We start from the raw sequence: 17784 nt of genomic DNA, 5'->3' as shown, positions 1-17784 counted from the left end.
CCCTTGAAGAAAGTGAAGATGTTCTGCATTTAGCAACTGTTTTCAGCACTGTCAACTGGCAGGTTGATAACAACGTGAGGTACATGCTGATGTTACTTGAAATCCAGTAATATATGTAAGCTGCTCATGGTGGTTCTTATTACCGAGGATGTGTTTGAAAGTGCTAGGAGAAGAAGAGGCTCGGGGTGACATTATTGCTGACTCCCACTCCCTGAAAGGAGGCTGTAGCCAGGTGAGGGTCAGTCTCTCCACCCAGGCAGCCAGCAACAAGACAAAAGACACAGCCTTGAGCTGCAGCAGTGAAGGTTTAAGTTGGGGACTAGGAAGGATTTCTTCATAGAGAGGGTGATTAGACATGGGAGCCACAGTCCGCCCGAGGAGGTGTTTAAGAAAAGAGCGCATGTGGCACTTAGTGCCGTGGTCTGATTGACACGGCGGTGTTGGGTCAGAGGTTGGATTTCGGTGATGTCAGAGGTCTTTTCCAACCTAATTGATTCTGTGATTCTGAGACCTAACATTTTGAGATGACTAAAAAAAGGTAAAAAAAACAATGCGGGGTTCCCGTTGTCATGTTCATCCGAGACCACGTCTTGCAGTTTTTCGGCCATGCTTCAGACCGCATTTTATTTCCAGTTACTATTTTCCGCTGCCTAAGTTATCCCGTAACACCAGGCTGGGTGATGTTACAGCGCCAGCGTGCCACCCGAGCCGTGTTTACCCCGCACCCTGGGGAGGTCGCGGTCCCCAGCGGCAGGGCCAGCCCGACCCAGACGGGATTTCCTTCGGCGCCTCCCGGGCCCCTCACACCGCGCCCGCCCGCGCGCCCACGCCCAGCCCCGGGGGGCGGAGCCACCACCGCCTCCCGCGCCTGCGCGTGCGCCTCCCGCCGCGGCGGATGAGCGGATCAGGCGGCGACCGGGCGGGGCCGCGGAGGCAGCAGCGGGAGCGGGGCAGCGGGAGCGCTCCGTGCCGCGCGGGGCAGCGCAGCCCGCGCCTGCAGGGCACGGCAGGGGAGGGGGCCCGGCCGCCGCCCGGGCGCCCCTCCGCGCCTCCCGCCGGACCTGCTGCTGGCAGAGGTGAGGGCAGCGGCGGCTCCGGGGCAGCGCCGCTGCGACCGCGGCTGCGGACGGGAGGTGGGGGGCGTGTGCCACGGTGCCACCCGGGTCCCCGCCGGCGCCGCGCCGCCGTGCGTGCCGCCTTCCCCGACTTCCGGGCGGGAGGAGGTCGCTGGGAGCCGCCGGGGGTCTCCGGTAGCGCCGGGCCCGGTGGGTGTTGCTGGGCGCCGGCCGGGCTGGGTCCCGCGGGCGAGGCTGAGCGGGCTGCGGCAGCTCGGTGCGGTGTCGGGCCGCCAGCACGGCCCCGCGGAGCCGGGCACAGCGGCCGGGGGCTCCGCAGCCTCGGGCCGGCTGTTGCCAGTGCCGGGCGCGCATCCCAGGCCCGCCCGCCGCCGTTGAAACCGGTCGCGTTAAATGCAGTTAAAATGTAGCTGCTGTGGCTGCCGGTAACCTCCTTCCCCTCGCACTGGGAAAATAAGCTTGGGCTGCGGCCGTGCCCTGGGGAGCGAAACCTAGTTACTGTCCCCAGTCCCGCGGCGCTGCCAGCCGCGCTTTTGCATCTCTGTTAGCAGGCCTTGCAAATTGCTCGCTTCCTAAAGAGCCTGGGCTCCAAGGGCGTCCTGCTCAATGAACGCGGAGATCGTTCAGATGAGGGTCACACAGTTGCTTGAAATAGTGATGTTCACAAATTGTGTGTTATAGCAGTGCGCTGTTGAATTCGTCTCCTGAAAGGAGGAAAGCCATCAATTCAGCGTGTCGCTGTTTCTAATGTGTTTTGTGCTGCCACTGTCCTAAACAGAGTTATTGGGACTGAGATCAGGATACCCTTTAAAAAGAGTTGATTTTCGTCTGACAGCTTTCATAACTTCAGTCATTTCAACTTAATCACAGGAAATATAAATCTATTTGATCTCACTAAGTATTACTAGTCATTTCAACTTAATCACAGGAAATATAAATCTATTTGATCTCACTAAGTATTACTGCAGTTGGGACCTGCTAATGCTCGTTAATTATCAACCTCAGTTTTGTAGTTTGGAAAAGACAGGAGTTAGTACCGAGTTGTTGGTCTACAGTGGGCATAATGGGCAGCAACAGAACTGTGTAAAGAGCAGGGCTTCCCGCTTGTCTTTGTCAGGTCTGTTGAGTGAGAGTTTAGAGTTGATACAGTTCTGGTTTTCAGTGATGCAGAAAATATGAGAAGAGAAGAACATAGTTGCATTGTTGGCTATCAAGTAACTGTAGAAGGGACTGGTGAAATTTTCTGTGTGCTGTTTCATTTTCGAATTCCCTGCAAACTTCTGAGGTCATTTGTTGTTTTAGCTAAGGAATAGTTTTTAGTCAAAACTCCTGAGCTTTGAAGTAATGTGTTTTGTGATTGTACAACTTTCCAAAACCTGGCCGTAGAACCCTCCTTTCCAGATGCTGATTTGATGTGTCTACTTCAGAATTGAAACTAGCTGGGGGAAAAAAAGAGATGTGTGATTGTGGTCACTTGTGGACCCTTTGGCTCCTGTTTTTTTGTTTTGTTTTGTGTTTTTTGTTTTTGTGTTTTTGCCTCTTTTTTTTTTATTCTAGAGTTGTGAAGATCTGAGAATCATTTAGTCTGGAAAAGACTCTAAAAATCATGTTATAAGTAAACCAAATATTTTGAGGCTGTTGTAGTTTAGACCTAGCAAGACATAATCCTTTTCCTACTTTAATCATGGGTCAGGGAAAAGAACTCCTTTTAAGCATGCTGCTTTGTCAAATTAGTTAAAAAATGACTTTTTAGTAAAGGTCTGTCTAGCTCATATCTCTGCTGCATGTGTAAGCCCCCAGAGTACCTCAAACTCTGTTCTATAAATGCTTGTTGATGTTTGTTAACTTTTACAATAGAAGGAAGAATTTTCTGATGTTGCAGGAAACAATGTTGGACTCGGACACTTTTTATGGGGAAGTGAACTGGGACAGAAAGTCGGACTTCAGTGGTCCTGTTCTTTTAATAATGCTCGCTGCATTATCTCAGGTTTTGTTCCAAAGAGAAATAAGATGCAGAAATGAAAGGAAAATAATTTGGGAGGAAGGGAAGTTTATTGAAGATGGCTCATTTTTAGATGGCCTTTTCTTAAATTCTGTTGACATGATTGAGAAGGGTCTGAGGCAATGTGGCATTTACCCATTTTCTTTTGTCTGGTCTGCTGTTACACTTTCAAATAAAGGCTTGTGCAACTACCTAGTAAAGAAACTATGCTTTGTATTCCGTGAAGTTGTGTTCCAGCCTCCTCTCTGTCCAGTAAATCTTTGCATAGAGCACTCAGCCAAGTTTTAATGAACTGTGTTGAGTCAATTATTAGGCTTTCATCTCTTCACTGATTACTGCTTTACCACCTCCCTCCCCACTGCATTTCCCACATTCTGTTTCCTGAAGCATGCAGCAGTGTTCTAAGGGCCTTTTCTCCCTTCTCCCTTCCTGTGCTGTTCCTCTTGCTTTAGGCTGTCAGAAAACTTGTCTCTTAGTCTCTTGGTCTTCTGCTTCAGAAAAGAAGGTAAATTTGTTGGAGAATTTACTTAATGTCATATACATAAAACTTCCTAATGCACCAAGCAATGTGGTTTCGTTTAGTTCTGTAAGTTTCTTTTTAATGAACATGCATCAAAGTCTACATTACTCAAATTTATGATTGAACACAGAAGAACAGTTTTTATTGTTCAACAAAAGGTAGAATTAAGAGGGAAAACAAAAAAAAAGACCTTCAGTGAGGAAATAGTGATAGCTGTAGAAAACAGCATAGTCTTACTCACAACGTGTGTGGGTTTTTCTCCAGTCTATGCAATGTAATTAAAGTAGCATAAACACAGATGGTTCTGATCCTATTCTCTGAACTGTGATGTGAACATCTTGGTCAGGTAAATTGTGTTTCATAATAGACTATGCTGTTAATGAGGATCTTGCTTCTATGGCAGATGTATGGTTGGGAAGTGGAGGAGCAGTGGCAGAAAGCTTTTTGAGGGAGGTGTTTGTATAGTCACTGTTTTCACAGGAGGGGTGAAACAGTGTAGTTCATTGCCTAGGCTGTTTTGGTGAATTGGTGTGGAAGTTAAAAATACTGCTTCTAAGTGGGAAATAATTCTTCAGATGATTTCCTGAGTGAACTGCATTTACTGTGCAGTTTTCTTCCCCCCCGCCCCACCTCATTTTTCTGATGTGGTCATAATGATGTTGAATTAGTTAATCTTTTTCTGGTTTGTTAGACAGCAGTAATAATCACCTTCTATTAGAACCGTCACCTTCTGTTGATGATAATACAGTTCAGAAGTAAATCTTATTTAAGACAGAAGAAATGATGGGCACAGTCTTGGTCATTTTTGTTTAAAAAAAAAGTTTCAACAAAAAACCTGGCAAAAAATGTTTTTCCCAATGCCTTGATTCATTTTAGAGGACTGTTTCTGAATTTTGCTTGAGTGATTATTTTGCTGTTCTCCTGTCTTTCGGGGAAAGTTGATATCCTCTGAGCTGGTAAACAGTTCCCTTCCTTCCATCTGCTGCCTACACCTCTCCCACTAATACAAAGTGGAGAATCATGCTCTGAGTTTAAAGCTGGAGCAACGTGATGGGCTTTGTAAGGCTCTTGCTTCTCTTGAGAATGTGTGAACAAATATTGAGACAAGTGTGACTTGCACAAGTTTTCTAGGTGCTAGAAGGCCTAGTAACCAAAAAACTAGAAAAAAATGCATTATTGACTTTGAAAAATACTTCATGGTATTGATAACTAGTAGAGGAGATCTATTGTTGCTTCCTTGTGGATTAATGTGGACCTTGGACTTAAAGAATCTGCATTGATTTGGGTATGTTTTTATAAATTTGCTTCTGATGAAGGAGGTAGTTTCTATGCCTAAGAAACTGCCATCAGTTTAGGTGCAGTAGAAGCAGCTCTATGTAGCTTTGTCTTAAAACATATGCTTGTCCATCTTGTGGAAACAGCAAATTGCATGCTTTTCTGGTGATGTGTCTCATTTTGGTAATTTCAGACCATGGTGGAGCTTGATGTTGTGATGGCTGACATTGGCTTTTAAAAGGAAGGCCTGTATAGAGTGAACTCTATAAATGCAGCAAGTGACGTTTGGGAACCAGTGCTCATAATAGGCCTTTGATTAGTATCAGATATGTTAAAAGTGTTTTATTTAGAGTAACTGGTTCTGGATAGTACACAGTTGAAATCTGGAGCAGTATTTTGCTATATTTGTTATAAAACAGTGTTTAATCCCATCTGTACTGTACAAGAAGGAAATCTGTTGCAGATGTAATGTGTATAGTAGCATAAGAAGCTTCTTGAGAACAGCTAAAACTGTTTGACAGATGGTAGGAGGCATTTGGGAAGTAAGATTTTCACTTTGAGGAAATAGCTTGGACTTCTGGTGCTAGGAGAGGAATAAATAAACGTAATTTTCTTCACACTCTTAATTGTGGATGCCAGGTTTTATCTCAGCTTGTTCCTCAGCACAGGGTACAGCACTTGTCATTCATCCACTGAAAATGCTACATCTGTCTCTCAAGAAGTTCTTAAGGTTACAGTGACTTTGACACCATATGGGAATGTGTGTATCTGATCTTCCTTTTCTTTTTTTCTCGTTTTTCATTTAACCATTCATTTATCCATTTGAAAGAGTCCTCATTGCAGCCAAGCTTGAGCTAGTTCATATGCTATCTGTATGGTCAGCCATTTGCCAGTGCATTAATCCTGTCACCCAGTGTTTGTGCTGCAGGGCTGCAGAAGCTGTTAATATGACTATTGAGTTGAGATAAGGAAAACCAGCATGTTCCCTTCCAGAGTTATCTTTTTCTTGCCTGCAAACGGAAGCCATGCTATTTTGAAGGTTATTTCAAAATACCAGTGAGTTTCTTTTGAATAGGCTTGGACTTTTAAGTGCAGGTATAATACTGGTTATTTAAAAATAAAAAAGTAATTTATTTAGTGTTCTTGCTTAGCTTAGAGAAATGTGTATTGTAGAGAGACTTTTTTGGTTGACAGTTTTAACTATTTAAAGAATTACACATGAGAAAATAAGTGGGATTTTTTAGAATTCACATGTTTAAAGCTGATAGACTTTAAGCAGGTGATCTAGTAAACCAAGTTGGGTCCTTGACTGTGGCTTGGGTATTATTTATCTATTCCTAAGCATTCCCAAGGCTTAATAAATTAAAGGGTACTTTTCACCTCTCATTCCACCTCAAAGTAATTAATAACACCCATGAATGGTTTATGTGATTCTTTAAGTAGAAGAAGCATCATTCCAAACCTGGCTTTGTCTCATGTACAGTAGGTATTTTTCTAACTACCTATGAGGGCTGTGTCTCAGTGATTGGCACATTTTTCCTCAGAAATGTTCTTTAGATGTTGTATTTGTTACAGATGATTTGGAGAGTTAAGACAATTTATTACTTACAGCTGAATGGTGATACTTAAAAAGAGAGCCATATTGTTGATACAAGATTTGTGAAAGTAAATTATAGATTAAGTTGGTGTCAAGTTCATGAATTATAAAAGATTCCTGCCTTTATTCTACAGCTGAAATGTGATGTATTAAGATTCATGAAACACTTGGCCAGGTACACAGCATGTTCATATGCTTGAAGTTTCATGTGGATTTCTTTCTAATTACTTCTAAGACATGGTAGTAAAAAGCATCCTTTATGGGCAAAGTGAATACTTTCATTAGGTAAAAGATGAGTGGCGTTTGTTTCAATATTGCATTGACCTAATTTTATAGCTAATATATTCATATTTTATGGTCTTGCAATCTTTGCAGGTTTTAAAAATTATTGTGTTAATGCTCTAAATATGTGAATAGATACTTCTTAAATGGCACTGAATTGAGAAACTTGAAACAGTAGTTTTCCCTGGTCTGGTTGCAGTGTAGTAGAAAAGATCACTTGTTATGGTGACATGTTGACAGATATAAACCCTTTCCACTATTAAATAGCATATTTTTTCTTTATTCTTGCATAATGTCATTCTGATGTAAATAACTGCTTATGGGTCACTGTTTTTTCTTTAAAGCAGGCCATATCGTGGTTTGTTTCTGCAGGGCATGAAAATGCTGTAGTGTATGACTGGAGTTAGGAAAAAATACTGTTCACAAGCACATGCAGCTTTCAGAATAAATCCCAAGTTTGCCACTGCCTGTGTGAGCTGTTCCTTCCAGTCTCGTCTCAGAGGTGGCTGCCCCAGAGCCCTGCAATATGTGTGGGGATGGGTGGTGGAGAGGAGCAGGCAGGGGGGTTTGTTCTTTATGTGGTGGGATGCTGGTGCTGCCAGGAGAAGAGCAGGCAGTTCATTTGCAGTGGAGGTTTTGGCACAGCTTATGAACCTTTGTGCTGCATTAGTCAAATATTGTTCTTTAGCACGGAAGAGATAGCTAGGATATTGTTTAGGCATTAAAGCAGTGGGTCTGCAGAAACTGAAGTTCGTTGTTTCTCAGCTCTGGGACTCACATCCAGCAGCACCATACTGTGCCAGGAGAGTGGGTTTCCTATTGTTCCTCACTGGAGAACTAGTCTAAGAGAAGGACTGAACCATGCTAGAGTTTCAGTCTGAAACTCACAATACATAACAAATACAAAAACAAATATTTAACATGGCTGTAGAAGGTTACCAGTCTCAGTCTCTTTCCTTGCATGACTTTACCTTTGTCGAATAAGAGCTCTGTTAGAAGGCTTTTGATGTAATCAGAGCTCTTGTGATATTTCTTTCAGTACTTTTTCCAGTGGAAGGCAATCACAAGAACAAGTATATTTGTGTCTCTGAACGGAACTGAGCCAGTTCAGATCTCCATTTAGAGTAGTGCAATTGATTACATAATGCAAGGAAAATGTTTGGTCTAAACAGATACTATGGCAATGCATATAATGCAGTCGGTGTTACTTGGGCCTGACTTTTAAAAGGGAACTACTTAGCTTTTTCTTCTCCTTAACCCCACCCTCACACATGGGGGGGTTCAATATGGAATTTTCCATTTCATATGTTAATGAGGCAGCTCATCTTGATTTCTTCATTGGTGCATCTCCTGCTTTGTAGACAGGCCCAAATAATCTCTGTGCTTCCTGTGTAGAATATGTCAGTCATGCTGACTTCTTGCCACCCACACCATGGCTGCTGAACGTGAAACTGCAGTTCTGTGCTGTACTGAACACTGGCTCCACAGAGTTACAACTGGGAGCTAAATTAGATGTAAATTGTAGGAGCGGTACTGAGTGGAGATGGTGCGAACCCCCCAGAGCTTCTTTGTTTCAGGCCTTGGTCGTTTTCAGGTGAAGAGTACCTGTGAAGTCAACCAAGTGCTCTTTTTCCACTAATAGATGGATGTATAATTTAATTTTTTTGGTAGAAGTTGAAAACTCTAATATGACTAATGCTGGTGTTGTTGTTTTTCCACTTCTTGGAAGCTGCTGGTACTATTTTGAGGTACTATTGGACACTCAAGATTACTAGATTTTTTTATAAAGAAGATGGAGTACTTTAAAAAAAGATATATACTTTAAGTACTTGGAACATGATGATTTTATTAATACATATTCCATGCATAAATATGGAATAAAGTAGCCAAAGACATCAGGTTGGTACCTAAAGGAAGTGTTAACTGTTCTAGTATGCCATTTCCAGAAATAGAGGAGTGGATCTGAGTTGAAACATTAACAAGATGAAAATTACAAGACTTGGAAGTGGCACTTAAATTGCCCCTAAAGACCATTCTAAGGAGCTATTGCTTCTTTTAGCAAGGAATGTTTAAATAATTATGAATGTGCTTAATCCAAGTGTAGAGGAAACAAATTTTGTCTAGATACAGAGTGAAATACAAAAAAAATCTTAAAAAATATTTGTTGAAGATGTCAAATAACAGCTAGTGTGATTGGAGGGAAAATTGCAAAAGAAAAGTTCTGTAGACTTGGGCCACAAATTGATATCAGCTCAGTGTCAATTCACTGGTTCTAATAGCTTGTTGCCCTTCTGAACAATATTGGCACAGAGAGAAGTTGTTCACCAGCTAAACTTGATTAATGGCCTGCACTGTAAACCTGGGCCAAATGGAGGGAAAATTTGGCTTTGACTCATCTCAGTGGATTTGTTTTGTGTACTATACAGCCACCACCCATTTATTCTGTAGTATGCCAGACAATATAATTTTGCAAAACATGTTAGATATTGCTCTTATGACTGTACAGTTGAGTAACTGACTATGCTGCAGCAGAAGATAATGCAAACATGCTCTTCTCTCTTAATGCTCTTTATTCTTAATGCCCTCTTTCCATTTTGGGAGACAAAGAGAGAGGTCTCTGCAACAGAACTCATTTAGGTCTTGTATTGGACAGCCAAAGTACAAGGTCTACCAAGAGAAATTTCCATATCTATATTAGGTTTTAGACTTGCATATTTTCCAGCTCTCTAGATGGCTGATCGTGATTGATTCTCTGAATAAGAAATTTGCTGCTGTCCATTTCTTATGGGGAAGCCTTACAATGCTGAATTGGCTTCTGATTTTTGTCCCTGATAATATACTTTTCCAATTCAGGCAATGTCACTGAAGTTATGGTAATATGCAGTGGAGGGAAAGGAGGAGGATTGAAGAATACTTAAATTGTTACCTGAAGTAGCAGATAGGATTAATTCAGTGTAACTGAACATCTGGCCATGCTTTTGTAGCTGATGTCTAACATACTTAAAGTGGATGCCATGTGCCCATTACTAATGGAGTGAATCTTTTTTGAGTGAAGACCACTTGCATCACTTTCCTAACCTAATAGCAGCTGCTCTGCCAATGTTGAGGTGGTCTTTTTGCTTCTCTTCTGTTTTTGTCTGTGTTAGTAGGATGGTGAGGACCTCCTTCTGTTAGCTTTATTGAGGAGAAGACATCTGGGATTGCTGCTTTTTTGTGTGACATATGGCCTGTCTACTTCATCTGCAGTTCCAACTACATTATCTGTTCCGATTTCACTGGATACTTACCATCTGTCCTCTGCCTTGGTCTCCTACAAAAATCACCATTAAAGGGCTGAAGGGAATTTTCTGTCTGATTTCTTGTAGCTCTAGGCACCATCTGACTGACTGTGGCTTTAGCTGTTTTTCAGGAGATCACAGTTTTAGAAGAGGGCATGACAATACCCTTACATTCTCTCCAGATGCATCAGACACTGTGGAAGACTACTAGCTGCAGGAGGGTTCATTTATTTTTTTTTTCCTTAAGTGATGTGCTTGCCCGTGTTACTTCGTCAGTATGTGTGCTCTCTGGATGTGATACAGGGCCTATGTAGAATCTGCTTTGCTGCAAGGACTTGCTGAACCTGTAGAATTTGCATGTGTGCATGTATATATTTGCATAGGTAAGAGTGTTCTAGCACTACATTAGAAGGAGATAACCTCCTGTAAATTGTGAGCTGGCAATTCTCAGTGCAGGGCTTCCAGCTAGGTCTTCAGCCTAGCACAACAGCTGTGATCTGCAGTCCTTCATTTTATTTGCTAATTACTTTAGGAAAAAAAGTTGGTTTTGGTATAGGTAAGTCAAGCAAGTTTGCTTATCTGTATGATGGAAATTGCAGACTTTGAAGGTATCTCTGCTTCAATTAGTGTCTTAAAAAAATCTAAATTGAATCTGCACAATACATAAAAAGTTACAATTCTAACACTAAGGGTCTTGCTGGGCTGTCTGTTATGATCTCTTGGAGGCTGGAAGATTTATGTTACAATACACATTTCCTCTGCTGAAATCACAATTCTGTAATTTCTCATCAGTAATTAAAATATACTCTTTGATTGTGCAGAAAAGCCCATAAGCTAACGTTTGGATCTTGTTTTGTACACAGGATTAAGGACCCCACACCAAGCTACCTCCAAAGATTTACTGCTTGCTGTTTTTAAAAACAGTACCTTGATTCTAGCTTGCAAACAAGATTGTAGTTAACTGTTACAAACCTGTGCTGCCTTGAAAATGGTCAGGATAAACCTTAATGCAAACAGCTACATTAAAATACCTGGGAAAGAAAGTCATCAGAGGAAAGCATGGATTTGAGGCCTGTGATACTGGCAAGCAGAAAGCAATTCCCCTGCCAAAATGACAATTCCATCTATTTAAATAGGACACAAAATTACTGAGCACAAGCAGAATTTTTAAGACACTATTGTGAAATCATTAACACGAATAAATGTCCTTCCTTCATGAGAATTGTTCCTCTTTGATTAAAAACAAACCAATCTGCTAAGGCCAAGGAGCACTGAGCAGAAGGCTTATAGGTTCTAATCAAGGTAGAATGCTGTGAGCAGTGAGCTGCCCTATAAAGTGAAGGAGAAACTGGCGAGAAATAAACCTGAGTGTACAGATGGATCTGTACCATGGCAGCTACTTGAATTAAATATTAACTATACCCACTTACTGTCAGTGCTTCAAAGAACACCGCTCAATATTCTTCTCCATGCACTAACAAGAATATTTTTCTTTGAAGCTCAATAATCAGGTTTTTTTCAGTGTCATCAGCTCTGTTTGGCTGCCAGCTTAGAGCAGGGAAACATACTTTCTTCTCAACTGAACTAAGAAACAGTGTAAGGAAATGAGGCCTGTGGTCTGAGAGGGCATGGGTTTTGGTAGTTTTGCTTTGCTTTCTTTTTAAATTTGTAGAAGACCTCTGCTCTGGTCACTGTCAGATCACATTACAAGTTGTGCTTCTTTGGTGTTCTGAGACCTTACTGAATTAAAACAAGCTTTGGACTTTCCATCTGGTTTTGGCTTATAAACAGCTATGTATATATATTTATATATAAATATTTGTCTTCAGTAGACTTAAAAAGTTTCCTTGTATATCTTATTGTTGATTTCTACCTTATTCCTAAACAGAGCTTGATTTATGTCAAAAAGAAGATTAAATATCTGGTAGATGGTGGGGATTTTTCAAGCGTAACAAATCGATGACTGCATGCTGTACCATTTATTGAGTATAAATATTTATTTTTTGTTACTAATTGACCAAGAAGAACTTCAATACAGATTTTAGCTGTTTATTTTACCAATTATTGAATTGTATTTCATCCTTCTTTATGGAATGAAGAAAACTGGTTTTTTGCTTATCTTCCTCTGTGATTGACAGATTGTTTTTGTAAATATAACCTACTTATGAACAGGACTTGTGTTATCTCTTAAGGTAAATATACTGAAATAACTTCCATCTTATTAATTGGAATATTAGCAGCATAGATGGAATTGAGGCATGAACAGGATAAGGCAAAAGTCAACATTGAGCTGTACTGTTTCAGTTACTGTATTCTGTGAATGCTTCAAAGTATCACCTGTAGGCTTTCATTCAAAAGAGAAGAAATTATTTATCACTACATCCTATATAGATTAAATATTTGCCAGTAGGAATCTCTGACAAGTATATTGCAGATGTAGCTTTGCTTGTCTTCCTGCATTTTCATTCTTTGTTTCCTTACATGGATTTATTTCTGAAATCCGTTCCTTAATTATTCTGGATAATAATTTGTGGACTACTTTTTCCTCTTATTACAGGTACAGGAATTCATTATGCATCTGAATACTTACCAGCATGACATTTCTCATGCTGAGAACAGTTAAAAATCAAATCTTCCTGTCTTCTTGATCAGAATTTGCAACAGAGTATTATGCATCAGGCTGATGAAGATCCAGCAGAAAAATTAGATGGCTTAGTCTGCTTGTGGAAGAAGAAACCAGTAATTTTTCTGTAACAGCATGGACACTTGGTATTGCTGTGTAGCAGCAGGAGGCTCAGGCTTCTCAAACTGCTGGCTCTTTTGGGTTGGATTTTAAACTTCAGGAAGCTGAGGCTTGTTGCATTTTAAGAAAACAGTGTTACGTGTAACTTCAGTGTGTATTGTTCTTAAGAGCTAAAGACAATGAGTTTTAATTTGTTTTTCCTTTTAATTCTGTATGTGGAATATTGTCTGGCAGTAGACCTTCTGTTAATTTAATATGTAAAAAAGCATTTGTGCTGGCAGCCCAGGAAAAGGAAAGGGAAATTAGAGGGAGAGAGACCTGGTGTTAATTTCCATGTATAATGCTCAAAAGTGATGGTTGAAACATGTCTGGGGTATTGCAGGTAAATTTCAACTGTGATTCATTGTAGGCATTTTGTAGACATTTCTGTGGGCTTAAAAAAATGCTTTAGTTTCCAGTGTTAGCTAACAATTTCATTTAAACAGCTTGGTCTTTTTCTGGTGGCATGGTTTGGTTGGGTTTTTTTGACTGTTAGTTTCTTGTAAGTGATTAAAACATAAACTGCTTGCTTAGCAGATATTTCTGTCTTACAAATGCAGATTTTAAGAAGCTTGGGTTGTCTTTCTTGCCAAATGAGTAGCATCTGTTGTGATTCATTTGGCTTTAAGGTGTTGGGGGAAATGTTGTGGAAGCAAGCTCTTGGCTCATAGAATAATTTTCTGAATGTTTTGTGCCTTCATAGAGATGGTGTTTGATTTTGCACCTCTGCCTGTCACCTTTTGGGTGGAGGGAAGGAAGAAAGGGATGTGGGGGATTTTTTGGTGTTTTTTCATTTCTTGTTGTTGTTTTTGTCAGGGAGCAGATGGTGTTTTAATGACTTGTAACTTGCTATAGCTGACCACCTGCAATCTGCACAGCGTGTTCTGCAGCAGGACAGCCCAGACAGGGGAAATTGTGGAGGAGTGAAAAGTAATTGCTAAATAAGTTTAGCAATTCAAGGGAAGTCTTAAAAAAAAGGACCCAAGTGAAGGAAGGTGTGCATATGTTTTCAGGGTTTTACCTTTCAGTCTGAAAGCTCTCACTGAATCCTCACTCCCTTCTCCAGTGTCAAGGGTCCCAAGAGTTGTGTGGTGAGGGAGAAAAAAGGATGAGGCTTTTTTATTACCACTCACAGGTATAATAGGTACAATTTTCCAACTCTGCTTAGCATCTGTCCTCTTCTTGTGACACAGCTACTGCCATCAGTACTGAACAAAAGCCCACTTGAACTCTGGCAGCCTTAGCTGCCATCCTGTTGCAGGGACATGTTTGCTTGAAATTTGTTCTATGATTTAAAAAAAATACATTTATCTCCATATTTGTCTTGCTGTAGTCCTCTTTTAGGTGATGGCCCTGTGTCATTAACTGCTTTGGTTATAATTGTCTGACTCTTCTCAACATCTTTTCTCCATCCCAGCTTTATTCTGTGTCCATAAAAGTTGTATCTTTAGCCTCACACACCTCTCTCCTTTCATTTAAACACACAGCAGCATATTTGTTTTTTCTTTGCTGCTGTGCTTCCTGTCTTAGCAATTCAGAAACCTAGCAGCATTCTTCTGTGTTCTTGTGCTTTGCTTCACTGTCTCTGGAGAACAATACAGGTATTTATTGATGGAAGCTTGCATGATGCATGAATATTTTGCAGTTGTGAAATTTTAAATGTCTCTGCTTGAATCCCATGCATGACAGACTTTGCTGCTTACCTTGCAAAGATCATGCTATTGTAACAGTGTGGGAGAAGCTGCAGTTCAGGTGCCTATGTCAATGTCTCCTCCCTCCTCAAACAAATTACTGCAAGCATAAGCTATGAAGCAAAATTAGTAACACTGCACTCATCCCAATACTGAGTCCAGGGAGGTTGTTATCAGCATAAGTTTATTTGCTCTGACCAGCACGTGTAGGAGCCCTACTGCTGATACTCTGGTGAAATGCAGTGGTATCAGTCTGCTCTCCATGACAGCCTTGGACTTTGTTTCCTGACTTAATGAGGATGATATAGCTGTCTTGGCTTCTGCTCCTCCTTCAACACTGTTTCTCTTATCTCATGCATCTTCTAGTTGCCAGCAAATGTTTTGCTGAGTAGCAGTGACAGTAATTTTGATCTTCAGCAGGCTGTCCTTCCTTATAAGGAATAGAAGTGTCAGACTCCTATGGACTGCAATTTGTGAGCATTACAAAGACAAGCTGGCATGCTTGGTGTCCTGGGAGCTGGTGTTTTGTACTTTGCTTGAGATGCATAATGAGGCTGACAGCTTGGAGATGGATTTTATCTGGGGGAGCACTGGAATTGCTGTTGAGGTGGTTCCTAAAGCTACTGACTTACTGTTATGGAGTCCTTTTTCTACCCATAATGAAATGGGTAGAAGCCATGATGGTGGTATGGGATTTGCACAGTTTGCCCTTCAGTCTGCTTCTGGCATGTGTGGCAGAAGACATAAAAGCTGTAGCAATAGGATATAGCATATTTTGCTTTTTTCAACTCCTGATAAAATTTTAGGAAGAGATGGAATTGGAAGTCAAAGCAATATATACTTGGATTCATGTTACTTATGTTTTCTAGGAGTGAGTGGTAGTTCATTCCTGTGAAGCTCATGCCATGCATGCCATGAGGTGAACAGCCAGCTTCCAAAGTGATTGCTTTTGGGGGGTTATGCATGGAAAATGTGTTGCTCACAGACTAGACCTGTATTTTAGCATGAAATTGAGATGTTTTCTGTGCAGGCAATTACTTTCTAAAAGTGCCTCAATTTCAAGTAAAGTGAAAGTCCACACAATCCGGATGTACACCTGCACTAGAACAGCACTTTGTAGTCAGAAATATGAGGTCACTATGGAAAACTTGATTTTTCTTCTGGTAATCTGAAACAAAATGTCTGAGTGTGCTCAAATCCCATACATGGGAGCAGTTTATTGTGGATCTCTGTTTGAAGGATGATTGCACCTGTGATAACATTTTTGTTTGACTGGCATTATGGTACATTACTTTAGGCATCTGACAAGGTTGCTCTTCAAATTAAAGCAGTTTGTGTACTTTCTTACCGTGTGTGGTCTGTTGTGGAAATGCCTGAAGATTGTTGAAGCGCCCTTCGAGAGTATTCCCTGTATGGCAGTCCTTAGCTGCAGGTTAGGGCAGGGCGGTGAGCTCTGTGAAATACTGCCATCTACAGCACTGTCCAGGGTAACAGAACAGCATCGAGAGAGCTCCCTGGAAGTTACAGGGCATGAAATGTATCATGAAGATGATTCTGACTTTCTGCCACTTCATAAAAGACCTGTTTTCAAAATGAAGAGCTAATTTAGGCTTGTTGAAATACTGGAGCAGATGCTTGGTAAGCAGATAGATTGTGTATATTTAAAAATAAATGCTAAAAATTGGGAAGAAAAAGTAATTATTGCCACTCTGAACTCCAGCAGTGAATGAAGTTATACTAAAATATAACACTGGAATATATCACTGGAAACAAAATTTTGGTGTTAAAACTGAGTAGTAACTATAAAATGGTGCTCATCAGCTCAGATTCACTAGAAAATCAGAAATCACTTTACCTGCTTTTTCTTCTGTTGAAGTAAAGTTATGAGAAGAAACATGATCATCACAGAGTCACGTGCACCTAAATTTCATAGCAAGTAGGCATGATTTTTTTTTTTGTAAGAGGAAATATCTATGATGTGGGAAAGAAGTTAGAAAGAAAAAAGAGAATTCTAGCTCCTTCTGCCTGTCTAGTTGTTCTGCTATTTTCAAAATGGCAGACATAAAAAAAGCAGGTTGGGTGACATAAATTATAAGTAGATTTCCTTGTTAGTAGGCAATCTAAAAGGCAGAATGAATGAGAGAGAGAGAAGTTAAGCTCTTTGAATGGGAACTGTATTGTACAATTAATATCTGTTGTTAAAGATAGCATGAAAAGGCAAAATCATAAGTCGTAGCCTGCCTAGATCATCTTTATCTTTTTTTCTCTGTGGCTATTTTTTCTGTTAAACCTTCAATTTTGCCTTCATAGACCTTAAATGTTTCAGGATCTTTATGAAGAACTGAAGAATTTTTCAGTTCTTGTTAAAATGTGATTTATTTACAGCTAACAGATCCTTGAAGGTGTCTAAGGAGACAATTGTGCTATGGTTTTTTGGTTGGTTTTTTTTTTTTTTTTAATTGAATGCTATTCTCCAGTCCCAAAGTAGACAGACTGCTTAGCGTTTTAATTGGTTTTCAAGATGAATTGAGGTTTAATGTTCAAGGCCATGGACAGGGTTAGAAGGTTAATTATACTTATCAACATTTGGGAACAGTCAATTCTCATTGTGTGTGAAGTGTTGGCATAGTGCTTTTTTCTTGGGGGGAAATTGCTTATTACTTCATGTTGTAACTGGAATGTTTGTGTGCTTGTCTTGGTTAGGTGATTTTGGTGGGTGTCTCAGTTACTTTGCAGTTTGGTGCTTATAAATGGCTTTGAAATATCTAGCTGGCTATTCACTGTACACTTTTAATCTGGATTTTATTCAGTTAATAGCACTCCTAGAGTTACAAGCCTTAATTTCATATTGCATGTCTGTTGCAGACAATTTAGATATGAAAAGCTGAAGTTGTGAATTTCACAGACTTTTTCGAAGCCATCATGGGAGTGTAAAACGTGCCACTGTATTAAGAACTACTGGCATATGGTATGCTTTCTCAGGTTGTGATCATCAAAAAGAGATGCTGATCCTCCTGAATTCTGTTGAGGGCTAGAAAATGAAGGAACAAAATCCTTTCTCATGTGAAAGATTATGTGTGCCAAGCTGGTTTTTAGATTAGAGGCTCTGCATGCTTGTTGCTGTCATTAAAATCAGTTTTACTTGGGCTTTAGCTTTACAATTTTGGTAAAAAAATTACCCTAACTAATAAATTTTTACTCTCCTACATGTTCATTATAAGATTTCTTGGACAAATCATAGTTTTTAAAAGTTAAAGGCTCTAGTTGTAACTACGCTATAG

General features: G+C 40.4%; 1 protein-coding gene across 4 annotated transcripts in view; it reads left to right on the top strand.

Moving 5' to 3' along the window:
• The first annotated feature begins 902 nt into the window (after positions 1–902).
• Positions 903–17784, top strand: part of OSBPL8 (oxysterol binding protein like 8) — a 93712-nt gene continuing 76830 nt past the window's right edge. For 2 of the 4 annotated variants that reach the window (XM_050982261.1, XM_050982244.1), the window contains exon 1: positions 903–1076. The gene's annotated coding sequence lies outside the window, so the exon portion shown is untranslated. The remainder of the gene's footprint in view (positions 1077–17784) is intronic. The other 2 variants (XM_050982256.1, XM_050982239.1) reach the window with 1 other exon arrangement.

The sequence above is a fragment of the Serinus canaria genome, chromosome 1A (assembly GCF_022539315.1).
Source record: "Serinus canaria isolate serCan28SL12 chromosome 1A, serCan2020, whole genome shotgun sequence".
In the NCBI taxonomy this organism is placed as follows: domain Eukaryota; kingdom Metazoa; phylum Chordata; class Aves; order Passeriformes; family Fringillidae; genus Serinus; species Serinus canaria.
Note: the sequence above shows the minus strand (reverse complement) of the source record. Positions and strands in the feature narration are given on the sequence as shown.